The following is a 9,907-nucleotide window of genomic DNA, read 5'->3' as shown; positions in this document are numbered from 1 at the left end:
GGATGTCAACTTGATGGAGACGAAGTGATGTGCCGAAGAGAAAGACACCCCCGACTGCAGCGGTGCAACAAGCGCGGCCTCGGAAACAGTCCGTTCAGAACTACCAACAGAGCCGTCATCAGATCCGAGGTGCGCCATTAGAGAGAGGAGAGAGAAACCTGCTGATACCAGATGAGGATACGATATATCTGAATGAATAATAATGAGTCTGTACAAGAGTATATATAGTAGTGAATAGTAAACCTATTACAAGACGAATACTAATAATAATAGGTAACGAATACTAATTACTAATAATAATAGGTAACGAATACTAATGATGATAGAGTCCTAATAATTATAGTTTCTTTCATTCTTAATTCTCTCATCCCAACCAAAAGTCATGTTAAGTATTTTCAAACTTTAGGAACTTTAGGGGGTAAGATGTGATTTCTTAATTTGTTGGAGATAGGGGTAGGCATTTCGGGATTCGGTTCAATTTTTTATTTTTTATTTTTTCGGTTTCGATTTCGGTTTCGGTATTTTAAAAATGATACCATTCAGTTTAATATTATAATTCGGTTCGATTTCGGCTCAGAATTGGTTCGGTTCGATTTAAGAACCTCAAATTTTAATATTTCCTAATTTTACAAACACACTACCAAACAATACATATTCACATAGTCCAGATCCAAAGTCTAAACATTAAATAACAAAATAGCAATCCAAAGTTTAAACACACTACTAAGTACTAATACCAAAAATCAGTTGGCTTTTCTGCACAAGCGACTATTCAGTTGGCTCACTTGGAATGTTTTATTGACAAGATGAAGAATCATCTATCTGTATAGTTAATATTTGAAGAACAAGTGTCAATAACTGTATAGTTAATTTTTGGACACAATCCGTCATTGCTAGTGCACTGGAAATATATTACAGTACTAGAAAATAATTTCAGTGCATTGGAGATCAAAATTAAAATAATGTTAAAGCACATTAATTTCATAGAAACATGAAACTAAGGAAAATATTGAATATTGTAAGAATAACTTAAGTTAGATGTAATTGTGAGGTAAAGAATAATTGCGTCATACAACAAAAGTGCAAAGTAGAGAACAAACCATAGAGAAATCAAATAAAAAATTTAAGAGAAATAGCAGTGAGAATAAAAACGAGACGGCGAAACAAGCATCGAGGGACTTAGATTTACTTCGTTATTATTATTATTATTATTAAAAATCAAACCACATTCGATTCGGTTCGGTTCGATTTTTTATCGTTCGGTTCAGTTCGACGTTCGATTTCGCCGTGGCAACGATTTCGCCAGAAATATTTCCTGCCTCAACAGATGCACGCTACTTTAGAGAGAATGGTTTGCCAGCTATTGGCTTTTCTCCTATGGCAAACACTCCCATTCTCCTTCATGACCACAATGAGGTTAGCACTTTCGTTTCTATATACAATAGTCTTTGTCTCAGAAGATCTATTCTGATGATGCACATTCTTATTGCTTTCACAAGTATAAATTTCTTCTTACCTTTTATGATATACTGCCATCTTATTTTAGAGTTTATAGCTTATTTTAAGCTACAATGTTTGGTAAAACATGAAGAGCTTAAAATAATAGCTTATTTTAAATGCAAGTAGCTTTTCAAAATAAGCAACTGGCTTTTTAACTTTTTTTTTTTTTTTTTTTTTGTTTTTTTAATCTTATTAATTTACACAAATGACACATTGGCACCATAATTCATTAATCAAAATCTTAATATCTTAGAATATCCTTTTATGTCTTTTTATACTTATCAACTAATTCAACAATTAATTTTATCAAACACTTTAATTTCAATTAGTTAGCTTATTAGTTACTAGCTTTTCAGCTTTCAGCTAGGCGTGCCAAACATAGCCAAAGTACTATGAGATGAAAAGTTCTCTCTCTGCACTTGTCTTCTCTTTAACCGTAATGTGTTACACAAGATACAGTGGCCTAATAGGATTGAAGTATGACACCTAAGAGAGAAAAAGTGCAAAGATTTGGGTGAGAACAGGTTGAAGTCAACCACTGTATATTTATATGTATCCATTCTGGTTTCTTTTTGAATGTATAACCAATTCTAATTAGTAGTGTATTTTGAAATTCTTCAGTTTTTGAACAAGGATGAATATTTGAAAGGAATTCGTGTTTACAAGTCAATAATCAAGGCATATGCATCTTTTGTTGAGCACACTCGAGATGATGAGTCGAAAGCAGAATTATGAGAATAGGATGCACTGATACAGCAGTCCTTCCTATCACACGATGCAATAGAAGGCCTCCCTTGTGAAACTCTGGCATTTATGTCATGTTCAATTTACATGAAATGCCTCTTCCTGGCGGATTTGTCTGTTTTAATATGCGAGGCTAAATAACTACGGACATGATACAAATGTCAATCGTGGCTGTGATATTTCTTCTTGTTTTATGCACTGTGTATGAAAGCGATAGCTTCAGAACTGAGAATCAGGTAGATACAGGCAGGGATGGATAAATTCGATGATGTTTCTTGCTCCTATCCAGATTCAACACCCTTTATCATCAGGAAAGATGTATGTTACTTTGTCTAACATAAAAAGCTAGAGTTATTTATGAAAAGATGTATGCTACTTTGGTGAGGAAATGACTAGTCATCAATTTTTCTTTACTGGTTTTTTTATGATGTCCTGATTTTAATTTCTCAGTTGGCTAATTAATGTTGAAAGACCCTCTGATGAGTTCAACTTCACGGTCGGGTTGGAGGTTCCAGAAGCTAAGCAACTTGTTTCCCCCTGACATTATCAACAAGCTGAAAGGCTATTTCTTATCCAGTGAACTCAATCAGAGGGACACCATCTCACGGAACCAACTTGTTTCCCCCTGACTTCCCTCATTGGCACTGGCACATATGGAAGTGGAGAAATGCTTTGATTTTCAAGAATGAGACCATTCATGTGCACCAGAAAGCCTCTTTGATCAGGAAGTATTGTAAGGACATCCAGTTTGCCTTTGCCAAAGACCAGCTCCTCAGCTGCTGGAACAAACCGGAAAATGGATGGGTCGCGATGAACGTTGACGGCAGCAGTAAGCTCACAAGTAAAGATGCTGGTTGTGGAGGAGTTCTGCGTGACTACCAAGGGAATTGGATCGTGGGCTTCCAGAAGAATCTTGGAGAATGTAACGCTAAGGAAGCCGAGGCCTGGGCAATCCTTCTTGGTCTCAAAGTTACTTGGCAATTCGGTCACTCTAAAACTATGTCGTTTCGTAACTTTCACAAGTGGTGCCTTTTTTCATCCAATCATAAATGACGGCTTTGGTAATGCAAGTTCACAAACCAAATACTGCAAGGTAGGTCCATATATACTAAAAACATCCCAATTTCAACCAAATATCTATTAAAATTATACTATAATCATAATTACATGTCAAATAGAACTACATTTAAATTTAAATTCAAATTAAACAGAATACAACCACATAATTGTAGGTTTAATTTCCAAGAAACTCTAATTAAAGCTGTTAGTTGTTGTCAATCTAGCTTAGCTTAATGAAAGAAATTAAAGATAGATCCTAGGAAGTTCCGATCCCACTTTTTCAAGAATATATATATAAAGTCAGAAGATGGAATATCCATAGGGAAGGTCAATTAAGAACGTCCATCGTAACCACATTTGAATCTATCATATCGAATCAAGATTTGTTGCCATTATGTACAGTGGTTGATCTCGATCAATTCGAGCAGCCTTTATTACACACCAACATACATGTTATTCTCGAATTGAAAGACCAGGCCGGAGCCATCTTCAATATGTGCTTCTTTCAAGTTATGGAAAATTGGAAAAGATTTTCACGTACCTCAGCGATTCCAACTCCATATATGCCATCCCAGCTGCCATAACGTTACTGTGTACTCACTTCCAGTGTCAGAAGAAGTGACCGAACCCGGCCTGATCTGATGACAGGGAAATTAAATTAAGGAGCCTTTTTTTTTAAAAAGGAGCCGTCATGACATTTATTCAAAATACTGCGAAATAGTGTGAGGCGGGACAGAGTCCCAATACATAATAGCAGGCTGACTAGAAACAGACAAAGCTAAAGTATGAGCTAAATAATTCTCTGATCTAGGAATGTAAACCACTGAACAATAATTAAAAGTAGTGATACGTGCCCTGCAGGCATCTATGGCATAGCCAATATACGACCGAAGTGGGGTCGCTGATTGTGAGAGGTATTGTTGTAGAGTCAAACAATCCGTGAATAATTGTATAGAGTGATTCCCACGAGTCCATAACCATGATATGGCTTCCTTACATGCGAGCGCTTCAGCCATAAGTGGGGACTGACAATCTGGCAAACGTATACTGAAGGCCAAAACATATTCTCCTTCTCCATTCAACAACACTGCTCCAGCAGTGGCTGCTCCCGTGTGATGCGAAAAGCTGGCATCGAAATAACACTTCAACAATGGCGCATGACTTTCCGGCGATGGCAACGTGGTTTCGGCGACGCTTGGTTGCAGCGGCATGGAAGCTCGAGAGGGATGAGCTTGTTCCCATGCGTGTACTACGGCAGCGGCTGCGGCAATTATTCTCCGCGGGCGTGGTAGGCATGTATCCCACACCGCTCCATTTCTGGCTCTCCAAATGTAATATAGAATTGCAGCTGCGTGGATAATCTGGTTAGTGTCTAAAATATTTAATAGTTCACTAAACCAAGTATAGAAAACATTTTTGATATTGATGGGGATTGGAAGGTGAGATTGGCTCCAAATGGACTTAGTATAGTCACACAATACTAAAGCATGCATTGTGTCTTCATTTGCCATTCCGCAGGGCCGTATTTTAAATTTTGGTGGCCCTGTTCTAGTAAATAAATGTGGCCCTACCAAAATCACAATTTTTAAAATTAATACATGTAAGTTTCGAACCTTTGACCTCCAAGTTAAAATACAACAAATACACATTCTTACCATCTCTTCATAGAACCTTTTAAGTTTAATTAAAAACTTTTAATTTTTATTTATAAACTAGCTAGGTAAAAATTAAATATTGGACCTTTAAAATTTGGGGCCCCTCTAAAGTTGGGGGCCCTGTGCGGTAGCCCAGCTTGCACAGCCTAAAATCCGGCCCTGCCATTCCGCACATAGCACATGTTGGTTGTATGTCTACTCTCTTTATAATCAGATTTGTCATAGTGGGGAGAATATCATTCAATGCTCTCCATAAGAAAGTTTTCCATTTGAGAGGTATTTTGAGTCTCTATAGGCCTAGCCAATTATCAAATTAAGGAGCCTAGATCAGAGTATATGACTTGATATTCATCAATTTTATTATTAATATAATCATATATAATCATATTCACACGTACACTAGAATTAATTAATATTATATATATTCGTATTCCTTATCTGATTTGGATTAGGAGTATTTGCATTATCTGATTTGGATTAGGAGTATTTGCATCCTTATATATTTAATAGCCCAGCAGCTCCCCTACATCTTTAACAATTCATCACTGCAACATCATATCGAATCTATATATATATATATATAAATTTCTTACAGCGCCCATTAAATTTCTCTATCTATCTATAATATATACATATGGCTTCTCATATATATTCACGGCAAGAGTTGGTTGTAACGAGCATGAATAAGAAGATTGAGAAATCCACAGATGGAAGTATTCTAGGAGTTACATCCAATACAAACTCTGCCAACTTTGTGTATCCAGATATACAAAATCAAAGCACCTTGCCTTATTCTGGCATTCAATTAAACAGTAATGGGCAAGCAGCAAATGTTCTGAAATCATTGCCACCTGCATTGGCAGCGTTCATCTCAAATTTGCCACCTGTTGAGGGCCCATCTCCAGATGCTGATTTTGTCACATCTCTGTGCCTGCAAACCAACATTCCTTCACTTACAGCCAAACCAAGACACAGACTAGCTGGAAAGAGGAAAAATATGGAGAGGCAAGATGATGATGACACGACGACTGTGCAGAGGCAGCCTCCACCTAGAGATCTTTTCAAGATTCGACAACTACTTAAGTCTCGGCTTTCCACTTCACACACAGGATCGGTATCAATTTCTGGAGACCTCTCTGGCAGGGGCAGGAGTGGCAGCACCAGTTGATAGCAATTACCAACTCATACATCTTCCATTTTCATGTATTATTACTTAGGCTCCCTTTGTATCATTACAATTTACTTTTCTTCTGGTGTTATGTTGCCCCCTATTCTGGTTCTAAGACAGTAGGAAAAGCTTGATCTTTTCCGAACTAATTCTGTAACAATGTGTACCCTTTGTCTCTTAATTAAGAATATTCTTTACAGAAAAAAAAAGTCAATGGAAAATGGTTCCCAAATTCTAAGAATATATAATTAAACCATTATAATTGTGAGAATAACGAAAACAAATTCTGCATAATAAATGAAAAAATTCATTGGGAACTCTGTGTAATTTTATAAGGAAATAATAATTCGAATATTAATTATTATTTACACAAATAATAATAATTCGAATATTGATTTTACACCAATAATCCATACTATATATAAAAACAAAATTTTTCATTTTAATTTCCCGCCCAAAAGATTCTTGTACTATTAAAGTTTGCGTAATATTGTAAAAATATGCATGGTAATACAATTTTTGAAGTACTTATGATTCGACCATCCACTTAGATAGGTAACTAAGATGCTATTGCACTGCATGGTAGTTGACAATACAATTATAGATTAAAATTACTAATAATAATAATAATAATAATAATAATAATAATAATAATAATAATAATAATCTATCTATCTATATCTATATATATATATAAAAGTAAAATCCTCCTAACAAATTTTCCCCCCAAAACATTTGTAGTAAAACTTATTTGGTAAGTAAATGTCAAATGGAAAATAAATAAATAAATAAATAAATAATAATGTTATTACCTTAAATAAATAAATTATTATACTTTCCCTTAAATAAATAAATTATTATACTTTCCTTTTGAATTAGTATTTTCTACCTATAAATACAATGGCTTCTTCAATCAAAGAATCTCAGACTCATCTCTCTGCTTTCTTTTTGTATGAATTTTCTACATTTTTCTAACTATATTCTCACATACTTCAATATGTTTTGCAGTTTATATCATTTGGTATGAGTTTGAAGATACTTAAGGAGGCTCTGCTTCAACAAAAGGAAATTGAGGAGGAAGAGCATTTGTAACAGAACCCTATTGGTTTAGTTTTTATGGAAGATTGTAGAGATGCGATCGAGGATGATAAAGACGGTAATTTTGATAATTTTGTAAGATTTTCTGAAACTTAGAGTTAGTATGTTGACTTCGAGATTTGTACATGTCATTCAAGTTTCTATGTTTTTTTTTTTACCAAGCAGAGTTCATTTTACAGCATTTCACAGCATTTTTATATATATCATTTGAGTAGAGTGTTTGTTTAACCTATTAAAAATCTCGCTATATTTGATTTTTTCTAAATTTTTGTAAAACACAAAAATAATGATTATTTAAAAAGAACAAATAAATAACAAATACAATTTCAAATTTTGTGTTACTCCATTCACATATTAGTATAAATAAATAAAAAAAGTAATAAAATAAAATACAAAGGAAATATAAATTTTTAACCAAAATTTAATTAGAGAAACCTCCCAAAAAAATCCACGTTGTACTGAACCCAAATAAAAAAATACTGGCAATGGCACAATCATAAGGATCAAAGGGAACAATGGAAGACCCAGAAATCTAGACATCATTGATGTACCGAACAGTGATGAGAGACTCAGAAATAGGAATATCATTATGAATGAAAACGGAGATTTTCTTGACACCCGAATTTAGTTTAAGGAGAAGTTTACTCTTCAGTGCAAATGTCTCCTCAATGGATTTTGTATGGTCATATAGAGTGTATTTGTACACCATGGATGAGTTCAAAATCGCATAATATTGAAATTATAAAATGGTAAGAGATCTCAAAAAAGGTAAAACTTTTAAATTTTCAGTTAATATTCAGTTAATACAAAAAATGTTATAATCGCCGAAAATATATATCTTTAACTTTAGACAAAAATTAAAAATGAAATCATAAACAATTTTAATAATTGACTATTTCATTTCTATGTTTCTTGAAAAATGATGGGCATGAACAGGCTGACTCATCGTGAAATATAGTAATTAATGAATTACCATTAAAATTAGTATAGTAATGAAAGAATTATCATTTGTATGTTGACATTTTCCCCCGTTTATTACCATTCAAATGTTTGATACCAAAAATTATACTATATAGACACAAAATATGCATATATGGTAAATATGCAATTTATATATATATATATATATATATATATATATATATATATATATATATATATATATATATATATATATATATATATATATATATATATATATATATATATATATATATATATATATATATATATATATATATATATATATATATGCCCCTAAGTTTTGGGGATAAACTTGGTTAGGAGGATTTTACTTTTAATTATATATAGATATAGATTATTCTCATAATTTTTCTTTCCTTCTTATGTGTTATTATTATGGTAATTTTATGGTAATGTATTTAAATATTGGAAGAAAACAAATGTTATAATTAATAAAATTATTGTGGTAATTGCCACAATATTTGGTAATAATAATTAATATAATTAATGAAATTGAGAAATATATGATTTCTTCCGTAGACATATTTGTGACACTTTCATTAAATTATAATTAATAAAATATGAAATATAATTAACAAAACATGAATGTTTATAATTTTTTTTAAATATACATACATATACTCTTTAAATTTCTAAATATAATTTTTTAAGTATAAATCTATCAATATAAATTATAATTAATGAAATTATATTATAGGACTTTCCTATATACATATTTAATAAATATTATGTGTATATACAAAGTATTATACAATCATATAAGGATATGCGTCCGATTAGAATATTTATTTATTCATACAAAATTTAGAATTTACATTTTTTTATTGATTTCTAAATACAATTCTCTTAGTTTTTATTATTCATATTTTTAAATTTCATATATACATATGAAATACAATTTGGAATAAATCAACTTAATTATATGATTTTTTTCTATAAATTTATCTAAATATGTACATGATTAGAGAATATATTAACCATACAAAATTTAAATTTTAATTTTGTATGTTATGAAATAGATACTTGACTAAATATATAAAAGTCCAACTATATTATTATATTGCACATTTTAACATCTTTTTATTTTTTCTATTTTTATTTTAAATTCATAATAACAAAAATAAAATTCCGTGCAATGCATGGATAAAACACTATATTTAAAAAATAAAATTTGATAAATATCATAAATTAATTAGTAAAATATCATTTATGTTTATAATAATTAAATAAAAAATAAATAATTCAACTATGTGAACCAATAATAATAATAATAATAATAATAATAATAATAATAATAATAATAATAATAATAATAATAATAATAATAATAATAATAATAATTGGTAATATTATTGTTCACTATAATATTTAAAAAAAAAACTTATTTTAATTGGTAATGTATATTCTATATTAATCTATATTTATATTCTATATTAATTAATAAAAACATATCATCATTTACAAGCTCCCGCCTAAACAATTAATAATAATATGAAAAAAAAATGAAAAGGAATGGAAGGAAGTCGTACCCCCAAACAATTAATAATAATATTGGAAAGAAAATTAATAATAATATGTAAATATGGAAAATAATGGAAGGAAATATTATTCATGTGAATGTTTTCTACACTCTGAAAAATGAAAAAGTATCAATAAGCAGTATAAGGAAAATAATCATTAAGATATTTTACTATTAATC

General features: G+C 31.1%; 1 long non-coding RNA gene across 1 annotated transcript; it reads left to right on the top strand.

The window, feature by feature from the left end:
- The first annotated feature begins 1,307 nt into the window (after positions 1 to 1,307).
- Positions 1,308 to 2,633, top strand: LOC109169531. Its single transcript, XR_002052251.1, has 2 exons — positions 1,308 to 1,416; positions 2,122 to 2,633. It is a non-coding gene; the product is annotated as an uncharacterized LOC109169531 (long non-coding RNA).
- Positions 2,634 to 9,907: the final 7,274 nt, after the last annotated feature.

This window comes from Ipomoea nil, unplaced genomic scaffold (assembly GCF_001879475.1).
Source record: "Ipomoea nil cultivar Tokyo-kokei standard unplaced genomic scaffold, Asagao_1.1 scaffold3314, whole genome shotgun sequence".
NCBI lineage: Eukaryota > Viridiplantae > Streptophyta > Magnoliopsida > Solanales > Convolvulaceae > Ipomoea > Ipomoea nil.
The sequence above is the reverse complement of the archived record's forward strand: the minus strand, read 5'-3'. Positions and strand labels throughout refer to the sequence as shown.